Source organism: Oncorhynchus keta, chromosome 10 (assembly GCF_023373465.1).
Source record: "Oncorhynchus keta strain PuntledgeMale-10-30-2019 chromosome 10, Oket_V2, whole genome shotgun sequence".
In the NCBI taxonomy this organism is placed as follows: Eukaryota; Metazoa; Chordata; class Actinopteri; order Salmoniformes; family Salmonidae; genus Oncorhynchus; species Oncorhynchus keta.
This window is the reverse complement of record NC_068430.1, coordinates 77,632,148-77,650,420: the sequence shown is the minus strand read 5'-3', so window position 1 is coordinate 77,650,420 and position 18,273 is coordinate 77,632,148. Positions and strand designations below refer to the sequence as shown.

The following is an 18,273-nucleotide window of genomic DNA, read 5'->3' as shown; positions in this document are numbered from 1 at the left end:
ATACTACTCCTAAACACAACCCACCATCACTGTGTCTCATGTTAATACTACTCCTAAACACAACCCACCATCACTGTCTCATGTTAATACTACTCCTAAACACAACCCACCATCACTGTGTCTCATGTTAATACTACTCCTAAACACAACCCACCATCACTGTCTCATGTTAATACTACTCCTAAACACAACCCACCATCACTGTGTCTCATGTTAATACTACTCCTAAACACAACCCACCATCACTGTCTCATGTTAATACTACTCCTAAACACAACCCACCATCACTGTGTCTCATGTTAATACTACTCCTAAACACAACCCACCATCACTGTCTCATGTTAATACTACTCCTAAACACAACCCACCATCACTGTGTCTCATGTTAATACTACTCCTAAACACAACCCACCATCACTGTCTCATGTTAATACTACTCCTAAACACAACCCACCATCACTGTCTCATGTCATCATGTTAATACTACTCCTAAACACAACCCACCATCACTGTGTCTCATGTTAATACTACTCCTAAACACAACCCACCATCACTGTCTCATGTTAATACTACTCCTAAACACAACCCACCATCACTGTCTCATGTTAATACTACTCCTAAACACAACCCACCATCACTGTCTCATGTTAATACTACTCCTAAACACAACCCACCATCACTGTCTCATGTTAATACTACTCCTAAACACAACCCACCATCACTGTCTCATGTTAATACTACTCCTAAACACAACCCACCATCACTGTGTCTCATGTTAATACTACTCCTAAACACAACCCACCATCACTGTGTCTCATGTTAATACTACTCCTAAACACAACCCACCATCACTGTCTCATGTTAATACTACTCCTAAACACAACCCACCATCACTGTCTCATGTTAATACTACTCCTAAACACAACCCACCATCACTGTGTCTCATGTTAATACTACTCCTAAACACAACCCACCATCACTGTCTCATGTTAATACTACTCCTAAACACAACCCACCATCACTGTCTCATGTTAATACTACTCCTAAACACAACCCACCATCACTGTCTCATGTTAATACTACTCCTAAACACAACCCACCATCACTGTCTCATGTTAATACTACTCCTAAACACAACCCACCATCACTGTCTCATGTTAATATTACTCCTAAACACAACCCTCCATCACTGTCTCATGTTAATACTACTCCTAAACACAACCCACCATCACTGTCTCATGTTAATACTACTCCTAAACACAACCCACCATCACTGTGTCTCATGTTAATACTACTCCTAAACACAACCCACCATCACTGTGTCTCATGTTAATACTACTCCTAAACACAACCCACCATCACTGTGTCTCATGTTAATACTACTCCTAAACACAACCCTCCATCACTGTCTCATGTTAATACTACTCCTAAACACAACCCACCATCACTGTGTCTCATGTTAATACTACTCCTAAACACAACCCACCATCACTGTGTCTCATGTTAATACTACTCCTAAACACAACCCACCATCACTGTGTCTCATGTTAATACTACTCCTAAACACAACCCACCATCACTGTGTCTCATGTTAATACTACTCCTAAACACAACCCACCATCACTGTCTCATGTTAATACTACTCCTAAACACAACCCACCATCACTGTCTCATGTTAATACTACTCCTAAACACAACCCACCATCACTGTGTCTCATGTTAATACTACTCCTAAACACAACCCACCATCACTGTCTCATGTTAATACTACTCCTATACACAACCCACCATCACTGTCTCATGTTAATACTACTCCTATACACAACCCACCATCACTGTGTCTCATGTTAATACTACTCCTAAACACAACCCACCATCACTGTGTCTCATGTTAATACTACTCCTAAACACAACCCACCATCACTGTCTCATGTTAATACTACTCCTAAACACAACCCACCATCACTGTGTCTCATGTTAATACTACTCCTAAACACAACCCACCATCACTGTCTCATGTTAATACTACTCCTAAACACAACCCACCATCACTGTCTCATGTTAATACTACTCCTAAACACAACCCACCATCACTGTCTCATGTTAATACTACTCCTATACACAACCCACCATCACTGTGTCTCATGTTAATACTACTCCTAAACACAACCCACCATCACTGTGTCTCATGTTAATACTACTCCTAAACACAACCCACCATCACTGTGTCTCATGTTAATACTACTCCTAAACACAACCCTCCATCACTGTGTCTCATGTTAATACTACTCCTATACACAACCCACCATCACTGTGTCTCATGTTAATACTACTCCTAAAGCTCTTAAGAAGCATCCACTCAATCACTCTCACTCTTATTGTCACTCTGTTGCTCTCAGAGGTCTTAAAATAGCATAACGTCTTCATGTTAAACACCATCTGCACTTCCCATCTTTTGTAGCACACAATATAGCTCAGAATTTGTCAAGGGGGCCAATCATATTGGTCGTGACTGTAAATCCACCAATCATATTAATATGTCAAAATGCATTCACACACACACGCACAGTTATAATTGACCCTGTTTTACTATGACAGTGAAAATGACCCTATGGAATAGAGATCTGGGTATTACTGTCAAACTATACTGATCATGTTTTAAACATGTAAATGAATAAACTGAACTAACCTAAACACATGAAACCACAGTCCAGGATCAGTACTCACAAAGTGTATCAGAGTAGGAGAGCTGATCTGGGATCAGTTTAGCCTTTTAGATCATAATTATATGGACCGTCTGAGACACTTTATGAATACAGGCCCTGATGTAACAACCAACACACAGTTCAAAATAAACCAACAAGTACAAAGATACAGTAAGTCATGTGATGTTTGGATAAAAACATCAAAACTAAAACTATATTTCAAGATATCATCAAGTGTACTTACAGAGTGAAGTGAAGGGGAGAGGTCTTGAACAGTCAGTCAATTTACTGTCACTGTGTGGAAACAAGAAGTAGTCTACTGTAAGTGTTAGTAGAAGCAGGCGTAGCCTATGTGTGAGTTCTGTGGTTGACACATTTTAAAGTAGCGTCGTCTAGTCAGGTCATTAACATGCAGGAACAGCATGTCACATAAGGGACGTTACTGAATCTAAATAGAAAATGGTCTAAAGTCAGAATACTGTAGTTGCATTTCTTTATTTGAGGAGTGGACCTACATGTTTTACAAGAGACAAAATGTGACCCATTCACATCACTCCTCATCAGCTGGTACTGAAGGTTCCAGAACAGATGAAAGGGGAGTATCTTTGGTACCAGTGTTCTAGACTAGAGCTCTCCCTACTGACATCTCAACATTACTGCAGACTCCAGTGTTCTAGACTAGAGCTCTCCCTACTGACATCTCAACATTACTGCAGACTCCAGTGTTCTAGACTAGAGCTCTCCCTACTGACATCTCAACATTACTGCAGACTCCAGTGTCCTAGACTAGAGCTCTCCCTACTGACATCTCAACATTACTGCAGACTCCAGTGTCCTAGACTAGAGCTCTCCCTACTGACATCTCAACATTACTGCAGACTCCAGTGCTCTAGACTAGAGCTCTCCTACTGACATCTCAACATTACTGCAGACTCCAGTGTTCTAGACTAGAGCTCTCCCTACTGACATCTCAACATTACTGCAGACTCCAGTGTTCTAGACTAGAGCTCTCCCTACTGACATCTCAACATTACTGCAGACTCCAGTGTTCTAGACTAGAGCTCTCCCTACTGACATCTCAACATTACTGCAGACTCCAGTGTTCTAGACTAGAGCTCTCCCTACTGACATCTCAACATTACTGCAGACTCCAGTGTTCTAGACTAGAGCTCTCCCTACTGACATCTCAACATTACTGCAGACTCCAGTGTCCTAGACTAGAGCTCTCCCTACTGACATCTCAACATTACTGCAGACTCCAGTGTTCTAGACTAGAGCTCTCCCTACTGACATCTCAACATTACTGCAGACTCCAGTGTTCTAGACTAGAGCTCTCCCTACTGACATCTCAACATTACTGCAGACTCCAGTGTTCTAGACTAGAGCTCTCCCTACTGACATCTCAACATTACTGCAGCCTCCAGGCTTCATATGTCCCTACTAGTCATGAAAATATACAAAATAGAAGGTAAAATAACATTTGAAAATGTAAAATATATATAGAATAAACCAGGCACACACGTAAAAAAATACTGTGTTATTGGGAGTTATATTGAACTGGCGTTTGTATTGAGTGAACTAGTGATCTCAGCTAGCTTGTTAGCTACATGAAGCTGCTGTTATTCAGTGATAAACAAGCATTTTTGTGCATCACACAGCTACTCTGAATGTACTGGATTGTGAACAATATGATGTGCTGCCACTGAATTACAGCAAGACCCCATCATTAGCGAGAGAGCTAGTTAGTTAGCTAACATTTAGCTATCAACATTAGCTAGCTAGAAACAACAGACAACAGTGAGCTGTCATTATGACAAGGCCAAGGCAAGCTGCTCTGTTTATCCACTGTGTTCTTGTGTGAAAGAGATGTCTTCAGCTCTCTGATCTTCAGAACAACGGACCCAAAGTGAACCCTGACATCCATATAACTAAGTCTGTCTGTCTGTCTGGGATTATTGTGTCCTATTGTGTCTGACTGATGCGTGTTTTTTAAATTACAATTAATAATCTTTCATGTAATTGTTTATTGCTGCTTCATTATTGTTATTTTATTGTCTGATCTGTTTTTTGAAGCATTTTTTAAATAATTTTGAAAAATGAATTACTTACATAAAAACAACTGCATTGTTAGTTAAGAGCTTGTCATTAACCATTTCACACTAAGGTCTACTACACCTGTTGTATTCGGTGCATTTGACTAATACAATTTGATTTGATTTGTGTTCAGGTGCTGGTCATTGCTTCCTCTGACACTGAGTTTCTGAACCTCTAAAAGTCTGAGCCGTTTTGGGGGGTGCTACTAGCTGACATATGGAATTGTTTTAAGGTGGTCATACCATGGATCATTTAGCTATTTGATTTTGATTTATAGTACCCCTTTAGGTAAAAAAGGAGAAGGACTCATGTTTGTGAGAACAGGCAGGTGACTGCAATATAGTCTGCCTGGAACATGCCCCATATTCAAATGTAATTCAATTCAAAAATAACATTTATTTATCCCCTGTAGGGGCAATTACTAGGCACCCTATGGCATCAGGCTGGCAGTGAGTCTCACAATGACATCACAAGGGGTCACATGTCCAGTCACATGACCATACATACATACATACACAGTAAAACACATGATAACAACAGATGTCATCCCCTTAGTGTCTACAACATGGTCATCATAGAGGCGGTTCACTGGGCAAAGATCCCTTCAACTTCTAATGCTGATTTCATTTCGATGTTTCACAGCTCTGGCCGAGGGAGAGGGGGAAGGAAATCAGAGGTGCACTCCTCTTCACTTTGATTGACACTTCACACACTCGTTATATATGTCCAGTGTTCTGTCTGGGATCTGTGGTCTGTGCCAGAGGACTACAAACGGGTGACACCTCCCCATCCACCATCCCCCAAACCTCCTGTTCCCTTTTAAAGTAGGGACACAGTCCCTCATCCTCATCATTCTCCTCCCTCTGTACTATCCAGTCGCTGCGTGGTGGTCAGGGTTGTCATGGTGGACAGGGTTGCCATGGTTTTCTGTCTCTTCCTCTCTGGTCAGGCTTGTGTTTGAAGTGACACCTGTCACCATAGAAACAGCCAGTGGTCCTCCAGAAGAAACACTCATCACCATTGATGGGAGCCATCCTCCTGGTCCTGGGAGAGAGACACACAAACAGTATGAAAACACAAACACCTGCACCTGAGCTCCTGCTTCCTCCTTCCATCACTTTGTACATTTCAAAAGTTAATATGAGATGATTGGTAACACGTTAGAATAACTCATAATGATGTTTTGAATGACAGACGGATGTCTTTACCCTGTGGAGGCGTACTGGGAGGCTGAGGAGGTGTTGAGGCCTATTGAGTTGGTCCTCTGAGGAGAGAGAGGGGTTCTCTGGATCTAGTGGTCTGGGTACCTGATCACCAGCCTGGTGCTCTCCAGCTCCACACCCTGGACAGAAGGACAACCGCAGGTGCAGTCCAAATACATACAACGGAATAAATAGCATAGTCCCAAAAGTACAATTGAATTAATAGCATTGTCCACCACTGGAGTCATGAGGAGAGGAGAGGTCCACCACTGGAGTCATGAGGGAGGAGAGGTCCACCACTGGAGTCCTGAGGAGAGGAGAGGTCCACCACTGGAGTCATGAGGGGAGGAGAGGTCCACCACTGGAGTCATGAGGAGAGGAGAGGTCCACCAATGGAGTCATGAGGAGAGGAGAGGTCCACCACTGGAGTCGCGAACCATTGAGAGGCTGAAGTAGCAAGCACATGGACATTAAGAGAAGATGATATCCAGGCCATATGACACCCAGACCATACTCTATTTATGTAGGAATACATTAACCAAGACCATACGTGCATTCATGACAGCTGAACATGCTGTGGTCAGCAGGGTGCAGGAATAAAGATGTAGGCAGGATGACTGATGGCTAACATGTAAAACATAGGCATGCAGTATATACATTATTTTTAGAACATGGAAAGAGTTCTGCCATCGTTGTGACCAAAAGCAGATACTAAGGGGGAGTGACTTTGTGTACATATGTGATGTACACCAATACTATGTATGTATAAAAGCAGAGCCAGTGCTAAGAAGCGGCGGCTTTTCCGCGGACCAGCACGGCTTTAATAACTTGCATTAAAGTCTACATTGAATTCAACAGTTTCTTCTGAGAGTATTATATTTCTATAGACAGTATTATATTTCTGTAACGATTATCTACGACATATTTGGCGAGCTTTTCCAGGAGATCAAAGGGGCCTGGGACGTTCCAGGCTGGTGACAGTGTCTTTGGACAAAATTACAAACGGGTGGCCACCCAGCTATTTGAAAAGGTAAGCTTGGTCTTACATAGTTGATTGTTTGTATAAATTGGTTCAGAGATACTGTCCCAGCAAGAGGGGCGTCAAGTAGGTCTCTATTTAAATTTCCTAAAAACCCAGTAAATGCTAAGGGCTTGTTGAATTCAATGAACTGCATGCATGTGTGATTTTGGGGGTTGTTAAAAGTGAATTTATGTATGCATGTGTAGTGACTAATTGGGGGGCGGTGATCCTTGCCGGTGCCGGGTGTTTAGCGGAGGGGGGGGCTTGCACCTGTTCTGGTCGGATGACTGGTGCGGCTGTTCGCTCTCTCTGGCTGAACTGCCTGGCCTGGTGAGGGGCTGCTGCTGTCTACCCATATGGTCAAAATAGATCAATAAGTAGGTAGAAAAGTCCACGAATACCGCCCTTAAGGTGAAAAAGGGGTCTGCTTAGGTGGCATTCATGGTTACCGCCCCAATAGATTAGAAAGGGGGTCTGCTCGGATGAATAGAGTGCAGAAAAACGTTGACCCGATTTGGCAAGGTTAAACTGCAAAACAAATCCTGCGAGTAGAACGCTCCGTCTGTCTGAACGGAGGTCTCTAAATGAGCAGGTCACGCCATAATACAGCTCTGAGAAAAAATATATATAAAATAAATAAATAAAAACAACAGAGGTCTGCGTTGGATGGGTGAAAAGGGTAGGAAGACACGCTGATCCGATTTGACAGTAGTAGTGTCATACCCTGAGAAAACCTATAGGATATAAACCGGTTTAAGAGGCCATAGGTCGTTTTAGGTAAAACGGAGTGTGTGAATGAACAAATGTGAATTCAACGTCTGAATGGAAGTAAGAACGTGTGTGTGTGTGTGTGTGTGTGTGTGTGCCAACTGATCAGGGAAAGGAATGCGCAAGCCCCTCTGTGACAGTTGACTGAGTGTAATTTCAGAAGGAGAGTGCATTTAACTCACTGAGAGGGGGATAGAATCAATGGATATTGGAAAAATAAGGATAAGATAGAAACTACGTAAAGATAGATATATATATATATATACACTGACATAATAAATGTGTTAATAACTATTCTGGAATGCATAGAACTTGTTAAAAAGTATTAAACAAGGCACATATAGTATAACGGTCTGTGAAGTAGAGAGAAAGAACACACAGGTAAAGCACAAATTATACTATATGGTAAAAATTCACCTAGACTGTCTCGAAGAAATAGTAAAAACAAACACATAAAGTAAGGGATATGGCCTAGGTATATACATTACAGCACCGTGAAGGACGGTAGGAGGAAGCAGGGCTCTGCACCAGGAGAGCCTGCAGGATAATAATAGCCTGAAGGAAAGGCAGAGGTGTCAGGTTACAGGAGCCAGAAGAGAGTGGGATTGGATAAGATTATCAAAATAGTATAAATTAGGAATAAAAACAATAAGAAACAGTAGAATAGAATATAATAAGTAAGAACCAATAAGTAAAAAGTGTAGATATTATAAATAATTAATTTAAAAGGAAAAGTATCAGATAGGATTAAAAACACCTGGTAAAGTTAAGAGACAGAGTAGACAACTGAAAAATGAATAGAACACCAGTAGAGATCTTAGGGGTGAGGCACCTCCCGAGAAAAAAATAAATAAATAAATAGTGGCATGAAAACAAACAGACTGTTTCTCCCTGGAATATAGAGAGCCAAATTTAATAAATCCACGGAGTCCCTGAAAGAAGAGCACGTTAATTCTAACAATTCGGCTTTAATATGAAAGAGCAAACTGGATAATGTAGGGCAACATTACCCGGTAAACAGGATAAATAAAATAAACAATTAAGGGAGGCAATTATGAATTGAAACGATCACATAAAACCATAATAACAAGCTCAATTTAATAATAATAATAATATATGCCATTTAGCAGACGCTTTTGTCCAGAGCGACTTGCAGTCATGTGTGCATACATTCTACGTGTGGGTGGTCCCGGGAATCGAGCCCACTGCCCTGGCGTTACAAGCGCCATGCTCTACCAACTGTGCTACAGAAGGGGTAATTTACCAGCGTTTTGATGTTAACATTCTACCATCAGAAAATACATTACGATGGGGGACAGATATGAATCTGCTTGCCCTCGCAGACGTGCGAGTGGTCAGCAGAGCTAGAGAATATCTCAGCGTAAGAAATAGCTCCCTGTTTTAGATGAGGAGCTAATGGGTATGGGAAGAATGAGTGTGAGGTGACCCTGAAACTTAGTAGAGCAGAGAATACAGCTACACAGGAGTTTGCATCTTTTTAAAAAAGCAACAACTAATCGTTTTTTAGTAAGAATTACATTTTCATCAAGCGGTGTATAAGTCTTTGATCAATCAATAAGTGGTTCATGGAAATTACAGTTGATATGTGATGAAATACGTACTAGATCACGTTTTACCTAACCTTAAGTAATATACCGATGGGATTTACTAACGGTCTCACTTGGAATCATGTTGCATTGAAACAATAGTTTCAGGGGTGATAAAATACGTGGTGGATTTGTTATTAGCGTCAAAAAACGGGGAAATAAACGTATATGAAAAATCACCACCTTGGTAAAATTAGCTGGAGGAAAAGAAAAATGTAACATATTTGGTGTTTTTCAATTTCTAAGGAAAAAAAAAAAAAAAAAAAAAAACCTGGGATCAGGAAGAAACTATGCATTCTGAGCATGGCTAAACTAATCTCGCATGTTCAGAAAAACGTAAGGGGTTTTCAGTTTTGATAGACATTCTATACCGTCATTCTCTGAAACTGCTAATACGCTTATATAATTAAATCATTGTATAAGTAATACTATTGGCTTGCTGATTAAAAGGTAACATTGTGAATGCTAATGAAATGTACACTTTCTTTTCCAGAAAAGGGGGTTTCATTTTCTCTGGTCAAAATGCCCTTGGAGACTGCAATACTGAGGAAAGCAGTTAGTAATAGTCAGCCGCTTTAAAAGTAAACGTATCTGGATACGGCTATAAATGGAGTTCCGGATAAGTAAGGCTAGTTCCCATGTGTTCTTAACCTATGGTTCACTCTAGTAGGTGCACACCTTATACCGCGAACAATATGTGTTAGTGGATTTAATTTGAAAGGGGTCATTTTCAATTCAGTTTCAAATTGGGTGAGCAGAAGGATTGAAATATTTATTTTTCTGAAAATGTTTTAAAACGTTTCTTAAGAAAAAGGGAGTGTCAAATGCCCTTGAACCCTAAGAATTTCCCGTGAAGACTGATCAACTTCACTGGAAATTGTTGGAACAGGTGGGATGTCATTATAAAATGACTAAGAAACACCAGTCTCTACTCAAAGTGTACAATTACTTTGAGACTCTATTATTTCCTTAGGAAAATTATGAAGGGATGTAATCTTAAATTGACTAGTTACTCAAATAGGTTATTTTTATTTAACATGTGGTCATAGGCAAAATTATCAGTTCCCAGGGGTTATGGTCTTTGGGTAAATACACACATGTGCTTTGTTCATTCTGCATATAGAAGGGAAGTATATGTTAACAGGGGATGACAGTTACTCCAAATGGTTTATGATATAGGTACTGGGATAATTTCATTTTGGGTTTCAACACAAAATTTGCAACATTGGAATATTGGAGTGTGGGTGTCTGCTAGGGTTATGTTGATAATGACATAATCTGAAACTCGTCTGAGAGATTGCCAGTAGAATAAGGAAGTTATCATGGAAGGTGACGTCAGAATGCTTTAATGCATGGGAGAGATATTTTTATCACAACAAGTGTGTGAGATGCTCAAACGCACCCTACTGGCTGAAAAGTGAGGGATAACTGTGTCTGATGGCCTGTGAACTATATCTGAAATAGACATGCTGGAATGATGTGTGTTGAATTAAGAAGGTGGAATTTGAGTTAAAGTAAGCAATAGGGACTGTTATTCTGAATTTGGGTTGGACAATTTATACAACTTTTTAGTTATGATTTGGATATAGAACTGTTTAAATTTACTAGGCCTAGGAAAGCTCTGGAAACTAATCCTGAGACAGGGAGGTTGACAGAATTGACAGAATATTAGATTAAGGGTTTTGTTTATTTTGTTTATTATGTCATTAGAACTTTAATGTTAAGTTGTATTGATATAATTAATTGAAAAGGTTTATAGTCTGTTTCGCGATAACACCAAGGATGGAGAAGAGACCAGGTTTAATTACATTAGGAGCAGTGGTAATTTTTTGCAATTATGCAGTTATCATTTATTTATTTTTATTTATTTATTTAAAAAAAAAAAATAAAAAAAAATATATCAATCTCTTGGTTGGTCAATTTATTTTTGTTTTGAGGAACATAAATGTATATTGTTCCTAAGGAGGGATATAGATATAAATTGACTAAAATTGAGTTGAGAATGTTTAAGGAAATTAGGAGTAGTGACTTATATGATATGGGAACTGCATTGGGGATCTGAGGGGGATCATAAATGAAGGTTATGATAGTGGAGGGGTGTTATTTCTAGAAACTATGTATATTATTAGAGAAGATACCTCACAGAAAAGGAAGGACAGCTGGCTGTGAAAAATGTAGAAATATAAAATATAGAGACAATTCTAAAAAGAAAATGTAACATTATACAGATTATGGTAAAAGTAATAAGTGGTGGAATTCTGAACATTATAGCAAAAGTTTAAGAAACTTATAACTGAGTTTTGTTAGGATTGGATATTCTTCCAACTGGAAGACACTTGACTGATTACATGTTATTCTTACAGCAGTTGCTGTAGGGACCATAATTCGGCTATCATTATGTATAACTATATCAATGGCAGGAGGCAGGGTATTTGAGACAGAATGTTTACTACAGATGGCTGTTATTTAAATATTAGAAATCCGTGATCTTGCTATAAGAAGAAAGTCTGTTGTCAGGAAATAACCCATGTGTTAGTGTGTATGTCCTCAGAAAAAGAAAACAGCACTCAAGAGGCCAGATGGAAGGGCATGGGCTGAATTCTGGAGACTGAGTGTACACAAAGATACACCAGGCTGGAGGTATACCATACAGCACCTGCAATGGTAAAGATCGCTATGGCTCTCTTCGGTGGGTGAATAATTCTCACAAAAAGTAAGGTCCAGCTGAATAATGGGTGAGCTTGAAAACACCATGACAGAGGAACCAAAGAGAGAGAGAAAGACTAGATTCCACTGTAAACATACTGGGTTTGGTTTGGGAGCTACTTGTTTTATTTGTTAATGCATCATGATGTGAAAAAGGATAGATGTTAGGGTACTCTAGACAACATGTTGAAGTCATTGATGTGAAAGCATATACAGTGTTAAATTACTTCAAAAAGAGAAATTGTTGATTAAGGATATGCATATGCTTATCAGTTGAAATGGAGCAGATGGAAACAAAATTTAAAAATAAATAAATAAAATAAAAATGACATGATTTGGGAACACCTCTCAGAACCTGGGGCCGAAAGAGGAAGACTGGGTAAAAGCACGAGGAAGCTTATTAGAGCTTTTATTTTTGTGGAGTCCAGCAGAAAAGCATCCTGGAGGCATAGAGTCAGGTGAAGAGAGAGTGGGAATTGTCATGGTCTCAGATTTTGGTATTCGTGAATATATTTATGCAAAACACATAACATTGTCAATACTGTTATGTTTTGTACTTTGCTTTCCAAGTCGTATGTTTAGGAACCTGAACCAGGACGAGAGGTTCCACGTCTGATGATCCAAGGGGACCAGAGGGGCCTTGTCCAGGTGATACCAGGAGATCTGGTCTACATTTGAGTGTTCCGGAAAAAGTGGGATCAGCCAAGGAGAAAAGGACCCAACGAAGTGGCCAGAGCAACAAGAACGACCGTCCAAGTGAAAGGAAGTCCGACGTGGTACCATCTGAACCACTGCACCAGAGTCCCATCAGAAACAAGGAGACAACCGCACAGCGATAAGAACACAGAGGATGCTGATTCAGCAGGCGGGAGCCCGGAAGGAGCAGGAGCAGCAGAGGAGATTGAGACGCCGGGGAGGAGCAAAGAAATCAGCAGACCAAGTGGAAGCCAGGATACGACAAATGCACTGTCTGCTGCACACAGAAAAGGACGAAGAAGAGACAACACTGGAGAAAAAGCTTGCAAACAATCAATATTCTCTACAGTGGGGCCAGAGAGTCCAGGGTTGGGGGAAAATAACAGGCCTGCTACTCCTAATGACATACATGTTGAGGCAGACCTCCCTGACAGAAGCCCTCCACAGTGGGACCCCGAAATACCACCTACAGAATGGGAACAACTCTTCCCTGAAATCGATGCCTATCCAGATGGAAGCCCAGTCCAGTCAAAGGAGGGAGCTCCAGGGGAAGGAACAGAAAGGGAGACCCCACAAGAAGGAGGAGAAGGAAGAGTCTCGCAGGCTGAAGAAGAGGAGGATTTCCCCACAATTGACTTTTCAAATCTTGAATGGTCCCCGTAACAGACAATTGAAGATAGAACAACAAAAGAATAATGACATTGCCATGACAAGAGCAACAGTAAACACTGGTACAGGAACAACAGACTCACGCACAATTGAGCAGTATGGTGAAAACAGGAAAAGAAGAGAGGAACCCGCTGAACAATCTAAGAAGACTGACAAGGTTAGCATTTCTGTTCCACCTCAAATCATAACAGAAACAGGAGAACAGAAGTCAATCTCAATCAAGAGGATCAAACCTCTGCCTGAGACTACATTCTGTGGATGGACACATCATCAGACAAAGGGAGAAGTCATCTGGGACCCGAAAGGATGTGGCCTGACTGTAACCAAAAAAAGAAGATGAGTGGTTGCTTACCTTGAATAAGATCGAACATGTTGAAGGTGAAGAATTTATAGTTGAAATAGCAAGAACAAGGTTAACTGAAGGAAGTAGTGTAACTGTTATTAGAATTGGTCCTACGCCAATACCTGAACAGGAGGAGCCTGTGACAACCAGAACAATGACAACAACAGTGGCAGCTGTTACAAAGACTACGGTAGTCACCACTAGGCTAATGTCTACTGCTCCTACCAAGCAGTCCACTGTACCCACAAAGAAACCCGAAGCATCAGGGTCAGGAGGTTTTTTACTGACATTTGGAACTTTCTAGCAAACTCTAACAATCTACCTCGAGAAAAGGACATTGCGATTCCAACTGAGACTGTAACTCCAACTGATACTTTAACCCTAGAACTGCACAAGGACAAATCATTAAAGATATTAGTAAAAAATGAATGGTATGAATGGGCTCAATATACAGCATTAAAATTAAAATTGACAAATTGCTTATTATGTGCACCCTCTCCGCTGACAGAATTAGTGGTGGTACCTAATCCTTATGATTATAGGGACTGTGCTGACTTTAATAGGAACTTTTGTCATTTGAGTAGATCAGAAAGGCCGTATTGTCCAGCTGAATGTTTGTCATATTTGGGTAATCCATCCTATCAAAGATATTACAAGCAAGCTGGCTGGGGAAAATGGTGTCAAGAATTGGATATACGGGTAGAACCACAAAAGTTAGAGGCCCCATATAAATATCAAATAGATTATCAACAACCGTATGAATGTTTTAACAGCACGAAAAGACAGAATGAGATGGGAAAGTTTAAAGGTAAATGTGGGATCACATGGCACTTAACTAAGGACACCAATTAGAATGCAGACACTCCAGTAAGGGCTATTTATCAAGCAGCTGGTAGTTGGGAGGGAAAAGTATTTGTTCATGACGATTGTCAAAATCAAACTCTAGCGCTACCATTAATTGCACCGTATGAAGAACAGACTATGGTAGTGGCAAAGGTTAAGGGCAACATTACCAAGTGGATGGACAGGCCTTTGTACAAGGGTTAGGTTGATTCAACAGATAAGTGTCACTGAATGGGATCCTGGTGAGTCTAAGCAAAATACAAAAAATAGAGTAAGGAGGGAATATAAATCTGACCCCAAGGTCTATTTAGATGCAATAGGACAACCTAGAGGAGTTCCTAATGAGTACAAAGCAAGAGATGAGATTAAGTCAGGATTTGAATCAATATTCCTGTGGATAACACCTAATAAGAACTTAGAGTGGATTAATTATATTTACTATAACCAGCAAAGATTCATTAATTATACTGACTCTGCATTGACAGCTTTGGGAGAACAGGTAGAGGCAACCAGTAGAATGACATGGCAGAATAGACAAGCTCTAAATTGGCTCTTAGCAGAAAAAAGGAGGTGTTTGTGTCATGTTTGGAGATGAATGTTGCACCTTTATTCCCAATAACACCGCACCTAATGGATCTTTCTTTATTGCTATGGCAAAACTTAAAGGATTAAGAGCAGAAGTAAAGGCTAATGCTGGGGTTGATGCCCATGTTTGGGATTGGTTGGACCTGACTTTGGGAAAGTGGGGTGCTATGGTTACTAGAATGGCTATCATGCTGGGAGGGGGCTTACTGACACTGGGTATTGTGTTTTGTTGTGTTTTGCCATTGGTAAAATCTTTAGTGGTTCAGACAACAGTCAAACAAATGTCGGCACAAAAAGTTAATCCGCCTGTGGTAATTAATCCTGTACCTGGAATCCCTGGCCATTATACCAATAAGTATGGAATGCCTTGCAATGCTGTCGGAGGACCTCTAGACTGTTCCTTTGGTAATCCTAATTGTCTATATGGGGTTACTCCAGGGGGTGGTTATGCTTGCCATGGGTTGTGAAAAATATAAATAAAAGAGCATTTAGTCATCACGCTGTTCCTTTGTTGTGCTATGTAGCAGAAAGGGGAGTCTATTGTCTGTTAGGAAGCCAAATGTTTTGTGTTGTTTTGTGTTTATTTTTAATAAATATATATCCTTTTGTTTAATAAAAGTTAGGTTTGCCTTCTACAATAAGGATCATTGTTAACATGTGAGGTAACAGAGGGAGTTCCAGTTACAAGTGTCCATGTCCTTAATCTTCTAACAGGTCTGGTTATCTTTGATAATAGTTGTTAGAGAGGTGTCTGCAAGGGAGGATCATGTTAAGATGTTTTATTTTAGAATGATGTCATATTGCATTTATTTTTACAAACTGCATGAAGTTTATTTTAACAGAACCATATTCATTGTATTATTTTCTCTCAATTCTACATAACTGAGATAACCTCAGGCAAGGCTATGTACTACATGCTCATTGCTTTTTCACAGTATATTCATTTATTGAAAGAGTTTTATTTTTGTTTCCAACTGTATCTTTTACTCCTATTTGTGTTATTGATTGGAGAAGTTTGGTCCAGTTGGGATGTGACATATTCATATTCATTTCATCTTCTATTTGTATGTATATAGTTGATGTTAGTTTTGCCTTCATCCTTCTTGGTGTTCTTTAAAGGGTTTTTATGTGAGACTGTTCAGTCTCAGAGGGGGAATTATGTTGGAGCGAACCATTGAGAGGCTGAAGTAGCAAGCACATGGACATTAAGAGAAGATGATATCCAGGCCATATGACACCCAGACCATACTCTATTTATGTAGGAATACATTAACCAAGACCATACGTGCATTCATGACAGCTGAACATGCTGTGGTCAGCAGGGTGCAGGAATAAAGATGTAGGCAGGATGACTGATGGCTAACATGTAAAACATAGGCATGCAGTATATACATTATTTTTAGAACATGGAAAGAGTTCTGCCATCGTTGTGACCAAAAGCAGATACTAAGGGGAGTGACTTTGTGTACATATGTGATGTACACCAATACTATGTATGTATAAAAGCAGAGCCAGTGCTAAGAAGCGGCGGCTTTCCCGCGGACCAGCACGGCTTTAATAACTTGCATTAAAGTCTTCATTGAATTCAACAGTTTCTTCTGAGAGTATTATATTTCTATAGACAGTATTATATTTCTGTAACGATTATCTACGACAAGGTCCACCACTGGAGTCATGAGGAGAGGAGAGGTCCACCACTGGAGTCATGAGGAGAGGAGAGGTCCACCAATGGAGTCCTGAGGAGAGGAGAGGTCCACCACTGGAGTCCTGAGGAGAGGTCCACCACTGGAGTCCTGAGGAGAAGAGAGGTCCACCACTGGAGTCCTGAGGAGAGGAGAGGTCCACCACTGGAGTCCTGAGGAGAGGAGAGGTCCACCACTGGAGTCCTGAGGAGAGGAGAGGTCCACCACTGGAGTCCTGAGGAGAGGAGAGGTCCACCACTGGAGTCCTGAGGAGAGGAGAGGTCCACCACTGGAGTCCTGAGGAGAGGAGAGGTCCACCACTGGAGTCCTGAGGAGAGGAGAGGTCCACCACTGGAGGCTTGAGGAGAGGAGAGGTCCAACACTGGAGGCTTGAGGAGAAGAGAGGTCCACTACTGGAGTCCTGAGGAGAGGAGAGGTACACCAATGGAGTCATGAGGGGAGGAGAGGTCCACCACTGGAGTCATGAGGGAGGAGAGGTCCACCACTGGAGTCATGAGGGGAGAGGAGAAGTCCATCACTGGAGTCCTGAGGAGAGGAGAGATCCATCACTGGAGTCCTGAGGGGAGGAGAGGGGATTCACTGGAGTACTGAGGAGAGGAGTGGTCCACCACTGGAGTCATGAGGGGAGGAGAGTTCCACCACTGGAGTCCTGAGGGGAGGAGAGGGGCATCACTGGAGTACTGAGGAGAGGAGAGTTCCACCACTGGAGTCCTGAGGGGAGGAGAGGGGCATCACTGGAGTACTGGGGAGAGGAGAGGTCCACCACTGGAGTCATGAGGGGAGGAGAGGTCCACCACTGGAGTCATGAGGAGAGGAGAGGTCCACCACTGGAGTCATGAGGAGAGGAGAGGTCCACCAATGGAGTCCTGAGGAGAGGAGAGGTCCACCACTGGAGTCCTGGGGAGAGGAGAGGTCCACCACTGGAGTCCTGAGGAGAGGAGAGGTCCACTACTGGAGTCCTGAGGAGAGGAGAGGTACACCAATGGAGTCATGAGGGGAGGAGAGGTCCACCACTGGAGTCATGAGGGGAGGAGAGGTCCACCACTGGAGTCATGAGGGAGAGGAGAAGTCCATCACTGGAGTCCTGAGGAGAGGAGAGGTCCATCACTGGAGTCCTGAGGGGAGGAGAGGGGATTCACTGGAGTCCTGAGGAGAGGAGAGGTCCACCACTGGAGTCATGAGGGGAGGAGAGGTCCACCACTAGAGTCCTGAGGAGAGGAGAGGTCCACCACTGGAGTCCTGAGGAGAGAGAGGTCCACCACTGGAGTCCTGGGGAGAGGAGAGGTCCACCACTGGAGTCCTGAGGAGAGGAGAAGTCCACCACTGGAGTC

At 41.6% G+C, this 18,273-nt stretch overlaps 1 protein-coding gene and 1 long non-coding RNA gene across 2 annotated transcripts in view; one reads left to right on the top strand and one right to left on the bottom strand.

Moving 5' to 3' along the window:
- LOC127931941 (B-cell receptor CD22-like) overlaps positions 1-18,273 on the bottom strand; it is an 84,160-nt gene that overhangs the window by 21,830 nt on the left and 44,057 nt on the right. The window lies entirely within an intron of this gene.
- Positions 6,439-15,737, top strand: LOC127932429 (uncharacterized). The gene is made up of 2 exons (XR_008145255.1): positions 6,439-13,530; positions 13,660-15,737. It is a non-coding gene; the product is annotated as an uncharacterized LOC127932429 (long non-coding RNA).